The sequence below is a fragment of the Lathyrus oleraceus genome, chromosome 5 (assembly GCF_024323335.1).
Source record: "Lathyrus oleraceus cultivar Zhongwan6 chromosome 5, CAAS_Psat_ZW6_1.0, whole genome shotgun sequence".
Classification (NCBI taxonomy): Eukaryota; Viridiplantae; Streptophyta; class Magnoliopsida; order Fabales; family Fabaceae; genus Lathyrus; species Lathyrus oleraceus.
Window position 1 is genome coordinate 615,567,474 of NC_066583.1, and position 12,256 is coordinate 615,579,729.

The 12,256-nt window shown below is 35.2% G+C and overlaps 1 long non-coding RNA gene across 1 annotated transcript; it reads left to right on the forward strand.

The window, feature by feature from the left end:
- Window positions 1-10,549: 10,549 nt before the first annotated feature.
- On the forward strand, window positions 10,550-11,740 carry LOC127087081 (uncharacterized). Its single transcript, XR_007789774.1, has 2 exons — window positions 10,550-11,236; window positions 11,450-11,740. It is a non-coding gene; the product is annotated as an uncharacterized LOC127087081 (long non-coding RNA).
- The last annotated feature ends 516 nt before the right edge of the window (window positions 11,741-12,256 follow it).

Consider the following 12,256-nt stretch of genomic DNA (forward strand, 5'->3'; position numbering starts at 1 on the left):
TATATATATATATATATATATAATATATATATATATATATATATATATATAACTCTTCTTTTTAAACACTTACAACATACAAATTAAAGTTCTTAGAAAATTTGTTAACACAACTCTTCTTTTTATATAATCTAACAAAATTTACACACATGAAGAGACTCGAAAACAATACATGTTGATATGATGTGAGGGCCTAGTGAAATTCAATGTAAAACTCAATAACATTATGTAGTTAGTGCCTTAATTCAACTAATAAGTAACTCTTTGTGACTCAACTCTAATACCAAAACTTAAAAACGAAAATTCAACTTTAAAAAACTAGTCTATTTGGTGAAAGACACTATGACTCAAGTACCACAATAGACTTTTCAAATCACTCATAATAGGTATCAATACAAGAGGGAGTTTCGAAATGAAAAGGAAATGTGTAAAGTGCAGTGGAGAGAGCAAGACATGTTTAATTTCACACTACCTCCGTCAAAATCCATGCCCCTACTCACGTGGCTTAGGGCCCTTCCGTACAGCTTTTCTTTAATGCTCTATCACAAACGTAACGCTGCCCACGTGATACCCCATAGGTTTGGCACAGTAGCAGGGATGGAAATTGGAATGGGCCTGTACCGTGTTCAAATACTCTAATTTAGGTACTCCTATTGTTTTTCTTACCTTTTATGTCTCAACAAAAATATTACTCCAAAAAATTATTTCGATTCATTATGTAATTGGTCTTACAAAATAACAGTAACTTAAAATAGGTTATCATAATATTCATCCAACTATCATTTGGAAGGTCATGAATTCAACTTCTTACTAATTTTTATTCTTTCGATATTAAGATGTATGGATGAAAATCTGACTCATCCCCAATGGACATCCGCAAATTTATCAACAATGGGTAGAGTAAAAACCTGTAAAAATGGATACGGGCATGAGTTCAGGTAATTACCCACAAAAATAAGCGGGTATGAGTGTAGGTATGGGTCCCTTGGTACTCACTCTGCCCCATACCCACACACTATATATTTATGTATTCTTATTTATATTTATATATTTTAATTTATATTATTATATAAAAATATATGTCTATCAATTATAAAACATATATCAATGTTAAACCATTATGTATTTAATATAAATGTTCGTTTATTTCAACAATAAATTGTTTGAAAACTTTTTAATGTTTTAAAAAACATAAAATCATATGATATTTTATAATTGGTCTATTTATTTTTAATAGGAATGCAGGTCATGGATACGGGTATGAATACTTACATATCCATAAGACACGGGTATAGGTGCTAACTTTGATACCCAAGCGGGTATGGACTCGGACACGAGGATTTTTTCAAATCATGTGTATGGGGATGGGTATTATAGTACCCTGCCCAAAGCCTACCAATTGTCATCCCTATTAAGATGACTTTAATGAGAAAATAGAAAATAACGACGAAGATAGTAGAAAGTGAAAAAGAAGGATTTTATATTTGAATTTGGTATATAATAGAATGAGAAAAATCTATCTATTTATAGGAAATGAATTGGCTTAAAAAAGAAATGACCTAACAAAATAAGTAAATCTCAAGTATCGCGAAAGACTGGGATGGGAACCAAAATATAGGCCATCGAAAGGATCTCAAAGACTCGCCAAAGCACAAAAATCGGGATTTTTCACAAGTTCATGGATATTTTTAATGTTCTAATCGGTTATCTCTTCTTGTTAATCGATTAGACGAGTCAAATATGGAAGGTTTTTTTTAATAACGTTGTCACTATTCGATTAAAGGTTTCCTTAATGATTTGGAGGTGTTACGAATGAGTTGATCGATTAATTCTAATGTGCTAATCGGTTAACCAGTGTAAAAAACACTTATAATTGATTAAACAAGACAGTAATCAATTACGTACACATATAAAAAATATTTTCAAGTATTTTATCAAACAAGATAGGCTTCAAAACATATTTGTGTGTGTGAGAGAGAGGTGCCTTAATATCTTGAGAGTCAGTCTTATACATTTACGTTAAACAAACAAACACACGTTAAGCGCAAGACCAAGCGATCTTTCACATTTTCGCTCTTTCATAACTTTGAAGCATCAAGTTTCCTTAATGTATTCAACATTGATTTAGCACTTCATCTAGAACTTGACTCTTCCAACTTATGAGGATTGAGATAACTTCTTTGATCAGACGTCATCGTCAAAGATTGCTAGGTATATGACATTAAAGACTTCACCAAAAGTTGTTTGACCTTAGGTGTTGTCATCATTGAAATGGGTTGAAGTACGAATATAAGAGAAAAGGAAACTATCATCCTAAGGATTCCTAGCAACTGCATCAGACGATCTGGCTATGGGAGCATACTTCCTTCAAACGCGTCGAATATCTGACTCAAAGGATGTCTTCATCTGAGCCTTCTCGAGGACAAGATGGTCAACAATCTTCTTCCAAGCACCGAAAGGCTGAGGCATACTAGAGGAAAATAAATCCTCTCGTTCTCTCTGTCTCTTCACTGCATGATCCTCAAGAATCTCAATAAGCGTATCCTTGTCTTTCGACTCAAGCTGCAACTCCTCATGCTTTTGATTCAAAGCATGGAACCGCTCCTCCAACAAATTTCTCTCTTGTTTCATCTTGTAAAGTGCGTCTTGCAACTCTTCTACATCTTGGTTAGGGAGAGTTGATGGCTCATCCACAACCACAGACATAGGTCTCTCACAAGCGTACGCCATCTTGAGCTCCAAAGCTCTATTCTTCACCCAGATAGTGTAAGCTTTCAAAGTTATACAGTTGCACGGACCAAGCTCAGATCTTCCTTTCTTATGCACATTGCGTCAAGCACGCACCATTCTACTCATCAAAAGTTGAGGATCTTTACCCTCTTGATAAAATAGAACCTCTGACTGAGTGTGAAGCTAGCAGAATTATACCCGAACGTATCACACGCTCGAACAAACAACATAGTCGCCATCGAAATTTATTTATCCCCAAAGGAAAGGGAAAGCATCGATAAAACCCGGGGGAAAGAAATATGTTGGGTAAGGAAGTCAGATATGCAAAGGGAAAGTATTAGCACCTCAAACATCCATGGGAACCATTTTGGTTGTTCTCGCTCGAATAGGTGTTATATAAATATTACTCGAAAAAGAATGAAGGTAAAGGAAAGAAATGGATAGAGTGCTCAGTGAGGATTAGGGCTCTCATGCTTACGTATCCTCATAGTGCAATGAGGAATTCAGAGCTTCGTAGTTCAAGGAACTAGAGGTGGGAGAGGAAAAGGATTGTGATAGCAATATGGTTTGAACCAAAAAATAGTGTTTTGAGCTCCAACAAGGGTGAAAAGATGAACCCAAGAGTAAACAGGTATGAACCAACAAGTGAGGGCCTACAACACAGTATCACTATATTGGAACAACCCAAAAAGAGAGGGATTAGGTGTTTGTGATACGAGCCAAACAACTCTTGGTTCACAAGGAGGTACAAGATGGAGCACAAAGAGATATTGTATTTGACTCAAAGAATAGGTATATCACATGGACTGAATGAAGGTAGAATAATGAATACATCACGGGATGAACGGAATGAAGTGACCGAAGTCACATAATTGAATATCTGGTGACAAGTGACTGAAGAAGGATTGTTTGAAACTGAATGGTGAAGGTGTATTGGAATCCATAAGATAAATAGGATTTGTACCATAGAGATGTCTGGGTAACGAGCCAAACAACTCTAGATAGAAATGCGGACTGTACATTAGGTGTCCTAAAAGGGTGTATATGGAATTCCAAAGAAAGTTTTTTTCGATGTCAACGGAGTAATGTGTCACTAGGTGAACGATTTATGATCGAAGGTAGGTAATGAATAATGAAAGAGATGGATAATTCCCTAAGGCGGAAGGAGGAATAATTAGAAGTATGTGTAGCGGGAAATTCATGATGATCAAGCTATGGATGAGCTAGAGATCAAATAACAAGAGTCGCCACCGCGCTTTTATTGTTTCCAAGGGAAAAGGGAAAAAGTACGAACAAAACCCAAAAGTAAGAATTTTTCAAATCAAAACTAATAAAAAGTAAGAGATTACAGGTAAGGGGGTTGGTTACACAGATGGAAGGTGTTAGCACCCAAAGTGTCCTAGGTACTCCTAGGAAGCCCTTTTTGTGTGCATATGTACTTGGTATAAAGTGATGTTTACAAACAAATAGAATGGGGGGATGAGAAAAGAATTTATTAATTATATTTTTGTGTTTGACAAGACCTTCAGTCTTGTGCCTACGTACCAACATAAAAATGAGTGATCAAAACCTCATAGTTCGTGATACAAATTTCAAAGTGGATGCATTGTTTTTAACAAAAATTAAGTTTAAAAGGCACAAAGGCCTAAAAATGGTTTGAATGAGTTAGTTCTTTTTTGGCTTTTTGAAAGTTTAAGTCAAGTATAGTTAAGTTTATTTACAAGTTTGATTTAAGAAGAGAAGTTTGAAACTGCAATGGCATAAGGCCAATGTTTCTATCTTTTTGCAAAAAGTGGTCAAAGTTTAGAACAAAAGTAGTTCACACAAAGAAGATTTTGAAAAAAATGGAGGGAGAGATTTTGAAATTAAAGAAATGGGGAGAAGATGAAGAGACTATCCTATGTACAAAATTAAAAGTTTAGAGTTGGAAAGATCTGACCAAATGGGTAGCAATCCAATAGACAAGAATGTCAATAGAAACCCAGAATTCCCTTGGACTTTTAGAATCAAGCAACACACAAATGCACAATTATATTATCTTGAAGAGCAAGGCATCAAATAAAGATGGCCACATGCAAGCTTATCCATTCCGTGATCTTCTCCAAAATAACCCATGTAACAGATGAATTCCACAGGTCATAGGTTCAAAATAACAGCTTCACAATGATCATGTTGTAGATGAACTTAGAGAGTTCTTCAAAGATGTATCAGATGAATTTCAAATTGCAAGCACTTGGTTCTTTAACAAGTTGGCATTGGCCAAGTCCATTAGCATAGGAAGGTTGCCTAGATTCTAAGTCCATTTGTCCAAGATCAAGCCAACAATCCACACAAAATTCTTTTAGGGTTTTTGTTGTTATTATGTACATTAATGGTCAAAGACCACACAAACAAGCAAAGTATACACAAACAAAATATATCACACAATATGGTCCAAATGGACAAAGTGAAAATTGCATTAACATAAACAATTAGAATGATATGAATAATGGCAAGTGAATGGAAACAAAAATCAAATGACATTAAAGTAAAGGACTTGAAGTTAAAAGTTAGTAGTTAATTGGTTAGAAGTTAGTATTGTTTTTCTTTTGCTTTTCATTTTAAGATATTCTTTGGAGAACACTTAACCCACTTATCACAAGCATGAATCCTTGAACCAAAACATCTTCCAAAGGAAGGAAATAAGGCCAAGTTTCCACACAATACCATGAAAGAGGGGAGACTTACAATCTCACAACTAGAATGCTTATGCCTTTTATGTCACAAATTTAACGCTATGTTAAGCAATCGTAATTAGACTTATGTAGAAGTCACAACTATTTGAGACAAGGCAATAAAATTTTGGTGTTAATGCATGTTAGAGACATAGTATAATGGACTATGCTCATGAAACATACCAAACACAAAAAGAATATGTAAAAGGTGTGGCCTAATCTCATCCATACTCATGTCAATTTTTCAATCAACTAGCCTTAGGATTATGAGATATCATAGGCCAAATGGAATGAATGAATGAAGAAAGGGAATGAGATGAAGAAGGAGGGAAATGGATGAAATTACAAATTGGTCAAAGAAGGACTTTTTCCAAATTAATACCATCCATTCATTTTGGGAGATGGAATGTACATTCCATCAATCCCTTAAATCCGACGATATTAATTTGACAAAGTCAAATCAACCTTGACCAAGGCCCAACAACAAGAGTCAAACATAAACAAGTCACCACAATTGGTCAACAAATTTATTTGGTATTTATTCAAATTAAAATACTAAAGTAGTACATTTAAATTAAATATGGTTTGTCCGATTCCTAAAATCTCATGAAAACACCAAAGAAATGGCCATGAGATTTATCATAGGTCAAACAAGGTCAAAGGACCTTGGAGAAAAAATTCATAATTTTTGGACATTTAAAAATATTTTTAAACAATTAAAAACAAATGCAAAACCAATTAATTCATGAAAACTATTAATAATGATCTAAAAAATAATTTTAATTCAGAATATGAAAGAGATAAATATTTGAATTTTTTTGGTGAAAGTCTCATATTTTTTGGATCAATATTGAATTTAATATGAATTATTGAAAATAGTGAAATTAAAATGAAAATTAAAATATCAGAAAAAGTGTGGGCCACTTAATCTCCCTCATTAATTGAGGTGGCAGATCAAGTGGTGGAGAACGCGTTATCCACGATGGACATTAGTCAATGCGCCATAACATTGGTAATTCAAATGCACGCTCCAAATTAAAACAAATCAAGAAGGTCATGTGGTTGTGAGACATGCCAGCGCATGGTTGGAGTTGTAGCTCCGGTCTTCTTCTCCGGTGGACCTCACCGGATTGGTCCACCTTCAACCATCACCAAAATTAAAAACAAGGACATGATTTCAAAGTAAAAATGGCACTGAGTTCGAATCTGGCCTCAATTCACTCTAACTCCAAGTATATTGAGAGATACATGGAGTTGAAATTTGAGGTACATGAACTGAGTTTCTTTGATTTGGCCTATAAGCAACTCAATCTTCTTGCCTACATTGGTAGGACTTTAGACAACCAAACAATCAATAGAATTGAACAAGAATTTGAGAGAATCGAAGAGATCAAAATTTCCGGAAAATACCTTTAATGGAGGTCTGGATTCAACTGATCTTGCTCTTGCCCGTGCTTAATCTTACTCCAAATGCTTGTAGAAGAAGGATTGAATTCTCAAAAGGCTGTGGATTCCTGGAGATTTGTATTTCAAAATAGTGGAAATTCAAACTCAAATTCAAGTGAATTTCTTAGGTTTATCCTTTGCAATGTGAGGGTTAGAGTTAGGGGATCAAAGCTGGTGCGAATGTGTGTCAATTGTTAAGCATATGAGGCTTTATTTATAGCTGAATCCATTGTTTTTTCAACACTTGAATTCACTTTCCAAATTTGGTCATTGATGATGCATGGGTGCATGGGCGCGCATAGGCCCATAAAATTATTGCCATAAGTCCACAAATGAGTGTGAGATGATCTGAATTCAGCTTGGATTGCAAGGCAAGTGTACATTTTGATTTGAAGTTTGATCCTTGCCAAGTGATGACACCATGTTCACGCCATGTGCAACCTATGCATTCCTTGTCCAAAATGCATGGATTTGAGCTCTTTGGAAAGGTGAGATCAAGAGGAATAACTTTCATGTTCAACACTTTTCGATTTGGAGTTTTAAACTTGAAGAAATTTGAGGTGGAAGTTTGAAAAATTTTGACATATCAAAATTTTTCTAAGTGTCAAGCCATATGTCTCAATATTCCACCTTGCTTAACTTTTTATATGAGCTTCAAATGAGAAAAGTGTCTTCATAAAAGTTGTAGATCTTTCAAAGACCTTCAAAATGGTCATAAATTTCATGTCATTTGGATTTTAAATGATAGAGTTATGCATTTTTGAAGTTTGGAAAAATCACTTGATCAATGGTATAGGTCAAAAGTGACCTACAATGTAACCTCATATCACATGCTCAAAAAATTTGAATTAGCTCCCACTACAAACATAAAAGTTGAAGTAGACACATTTAATTTTATTTTTCAACTTGGAAATCTTTCATATCATAAAAAATGAGCAAGTTATGGTCTTGGGAAGTTGACTTTCAAATTAGGGTTTATACAAAATGACCTATAATGTTTCAATATAGAAAATGTTTTTCCAAGAAAAACTAGCTCTAGGTTTCAACATGAAAGTTGTTTGGAATGTAATTTAGAGTATTGTTTATCTTGGAATCATTTTCATATGGTGAAAATTGTAGGAGATAGGGTTTAGGGAGACCTAGTTTTGATCAGATGAATTCATCTGGCCAACCACCATCAACCAACTTGCCAATCTTCAATTCTCTTGACTTTCTTGACTCATGGTAGATCATATATGCATAATATGATGATTTTTGAAGTGTAACTTGAGAAATTTGATCAATTGGTGAGATAGCTTGTTGGAGAAGTTACTCAAGATACCCGGTCAAACTAGGGTTTCCAAGGCAAATCACCCTCAAACTCTTGAAGAAAACTTGATCAATATAACATGTAGAGAACATTGGGACTCATGTATTATGCCTATAACCTTTCTTGTATCAATTCAATGGTTGTGCTCTTTGTTCATGAGGGTCTCAAACCCTAGATGTAAACTTGATGAATCAATGGGATCATGCCCTTCCTACAAAAGAGTTAGGAAAATGCAAAGACATATTTTTGGTATTTTGGTTAGTAAAATGATAAAATACAAGTATGATATAATCACAAAGTGCTTGGTGATATCTCCAAAAACAAACCCAATGAAAGAGGGGTAAGGAGGATGCCATGGTATGATCCCAATGCTAATGCTTACGATGGAATTACATGAGGGATCTTAGGGTCAAAATTGGGGTCTTACAGTATACTCGGCAAGGATTCTCATCCTCGTGCCTACGTATTCTCATCGTGTAATGAGAAAGTCAAAGCAATCGTAGTTCGGAACCACGAGAAAAGAAAGAGAGACCTACAATGATGAAAAGTATAACTTGTACCAATAGAATGGTATCAAGGGAACCCACAGGTGGAGGGAACTTGGAATCAAAGAGTAAACAAGCCTCTCAACCAAAGGGATGAATTAAATGTCTGGGTAAGAGCCAAACAACTCTCAATTCACAAGATGAATTGGTGTTACAACGTCTTCAAAGGGTAAAAGCGGGGCCCAAGAGAAAGTATTGTTGTGTACAAGGAACAATATATCACTGGATGGGGAACCAACAGTTCGAGATCAAATAAGACTAGTATCTTGGATCCAAGAAGGAGATAGACTCTGAATCGAAGAGCAAAGTGGCGTCTTAGCCGAAAAGAATAAATTAAATGTTTGGGTACAAGCCAAATAACTCTTAATTAATGAGGTGGACTATCGCTAAATCGTCCTAAAAGGATAGACAAGAAGTCCAAGGAGAAGTATGATTGATCTCAAAAAGGATGGTATCGATTGAATGAGGAATGATTGATTGTTAAATAGGGTAGCTTGCAAAGAAACTAGGTTCTTCTGCCTACGTATCCTTATAGTGCAATAAGGAAAACAGAGCTTTCGTAGTTCAGCCCACTAGGGCTGAAAACAAGGTGATTAAAGGAAAAAGAATGTGATAGAATGATTGAATTAAAGAGTGGAATAGACATGATAGTTACTTGATAAGAATCACACTAAAGTCTATGAGGAAAGGTGAATACAATGAGCGTTGGGTCATTCGTCCCATACCCAAAGATATCCAGAATGGGGGTAGGAACTATCCAGTCTCATTCCTTCTTTACTACTTAAGGCTCATGGCATGTAACTCTTGTCTTAACTTTCAAGTGGAAGGAGAATATTTCTTGTTGTTTCTTGTAATGAATACCTTATCAATTGTTCGATTCGAATCACACTAAAGTCTATGAATAGAGGTGAATACAATGAGCGTTGGGTCATTCGTCTGATACCTAAAGATATTCAGAATGGGGGTAGGAATTCTCTAGTCCCACTCCTTCTCTATTGCTTAAGGCTCGTGTCGTACAACTTGATTCATGATTGATAAGTTGTTGAGTTTGACCCTTGTAATGCTTGAATAGTAGTCTTGTCTTGTACTGATTTGAATCTCTTAAACTCTCGATCTTGATCTTTGAATCTTGATTGAAGTTGGAGATCCAGTATCCAACATCTTGATCACAAGGACTTGCTTTATCTAGTGATCAAGGGTCTTTTGATCACTTGACAAAGCTTGGGAAATTGAGCACAGTCAAAGGATTTAGTTGATCAAAGCGTACTTTGATAAACTTAATAAGTGGGGAAAAATTAGTTGAATTGAGTGCATAACTACCTAAAGGGTTAATGATTATTGGAATTATTTTCTAAGTCCTAAAACTAGGGGAACATGCAAAAATTAGACTATTTCTAACCTAGGGGCGTAACAGTCATTTCACCATTCTATGAATATTGAATTAAAATTCTAATTATCAATTATAATGAACTCAATTAAATTCTAAACTATTCTAATTTCTAAAGTTAATCAACACATTATTTCCTAACATTTCTAAAAATGCTATTTAACTAATCAAAACATTATTTTCTAACATTTCTAAAAATCCTATTAAACTAACCAAAACATTATTTTCTAACATTTCTAAAAATCCTATTAAAATAATCAAAACATTATTTAGTTAAATTCTAATAATATAATTACTAACTAATTACAATATCCATTTCTAATTAGCAATACAAAACCAACAAGCCCAAAACAAACTATGAACGAGCCCATTTGGAAAACGTTGGGTGTGATGGACAGAAGTTGGGGTGTGATTGAAACTCGTTTGGGCTTCGGGCCCAAACATCCACGACATCACCATGGCGACCCGAACCCAACCCTTCATCTTATCTTCAGCGACGCCCAGGTCTCCTCATGTTCAAGATGCGCGAAAATCCAATACTCGACCCGCCAGATCTTCTTCTTCCATACGCAACAATGGCGCTAAACAGTGGTGAGTCCGACGACGCAGCAACACAGACGACGGATTCCACGTTCAAAATGCATAAAAAAAACCCGTCCTTCAATCGACCGAAACCGAGTCCAAGCACAACTCCGTCCGCTTTCAAAATGGATGTGGAATGCAATACTGATAGAATTCTGTTTCTGTTTTAGTGTGGTGAGGTTAGGTGTGTTGAAGAGAGAAGAAGCTGTGTTGAAGGTGAAGAAAATGGAATCAGAGTGAAGAAGATAGAAGGTGACGAGAAGATGAAAAAATGAGAGAGAGTGAAGGTGGTGAGAAGATGGCGTTTCTGGTTTTTTGCAGATTTGTTGAAGGTTCCTCCTTCACTGATATCTGTTGGAGGAGTTATAAACATGGTGATGGTGGATATGAGTTGTTGTTGATGAACGATGGAGTGAGGTTTGGTATTATGTGGATTGAAGGTTGAAGAAGATGGAGTGAGTAAAGATAGAAGGTGAAGAGAAGATGGAAGAAAAACAAGCCCAAAAAAATATGAACCGTGAAGGTACCAATTTATAGCTTTTCCAATCTCCTCTTCTACTCTTTCTGTTATGAAAAATCGGTTATAAGTTGGTCAGGTTAGTTACAAATTCTGTTAGAATGTCTTAAGTTGGTTAGAAGTGTTGGTTTGAGTTATGATTTATGAAAATGCAAGTTGGATTCTACAACTGAGTCCCCCTTTTTTTTTCATTGCTTCTTTTTCCTTTGTTTTTTTCAGAATGACTTAGACTGGCTGTAAGATGATGGTATACGACATGCGGCCTCGGGTGCAGCATCCTAGCATGGTGGATCTTTGACACAGTTATGCAGTGTATCGAAATTGGACGTGGCTTTGGACAACTTGAACTGTTTTGGATTTCATTTGTAGAATTAAAATGTAATTTGGAAATTTTAGTATATATAGTGTGAAGTTACCATTGTAACTTGGTTGCACATGAAGCATCTTGTAAAAAATGATTGGAATTTGAATGCTTTGGATGAAGAGAAAATAAATTGGAGAATTTGTGAATGCAATGTGATTGTGAAGTTTGAATGGAAATTTGGGATTTGTGATGTATGACAATGAAGGGAATTGACTAATTTAGATAAATGAAAAGGTGGTAATATGGATTGTTCAATAAATGGATAATTGGTTCGAAAGTTGATAAATGGATATTGGGTTTTATATGATTTTAATGGATATGGATAACAAAGAAAGGACTCACTCTAGGACAACACCTCCATGGCCCATTGGAACAAAATGATTCTAAAAATTAACTCGAAATTCCAAATTTATCTTGAATTAACAAAATTGGTTCGAATCCAAAATCACCTTGGATTTCCAACCTTGACTTGAATTATCAAAATTAACTTGAATTTCCAAATCAACTTGAATCAATGATCAAATGGTTATGGATACTTATGCCGAATGCAATGATCAGATACGGTTTCACAACGAGGTTAAATTCTAGTTTGAACATATATCATGAACCATATACCATGCAATATGAGCCACAATGACGACTTTAAGGCCAATATGCAGTGA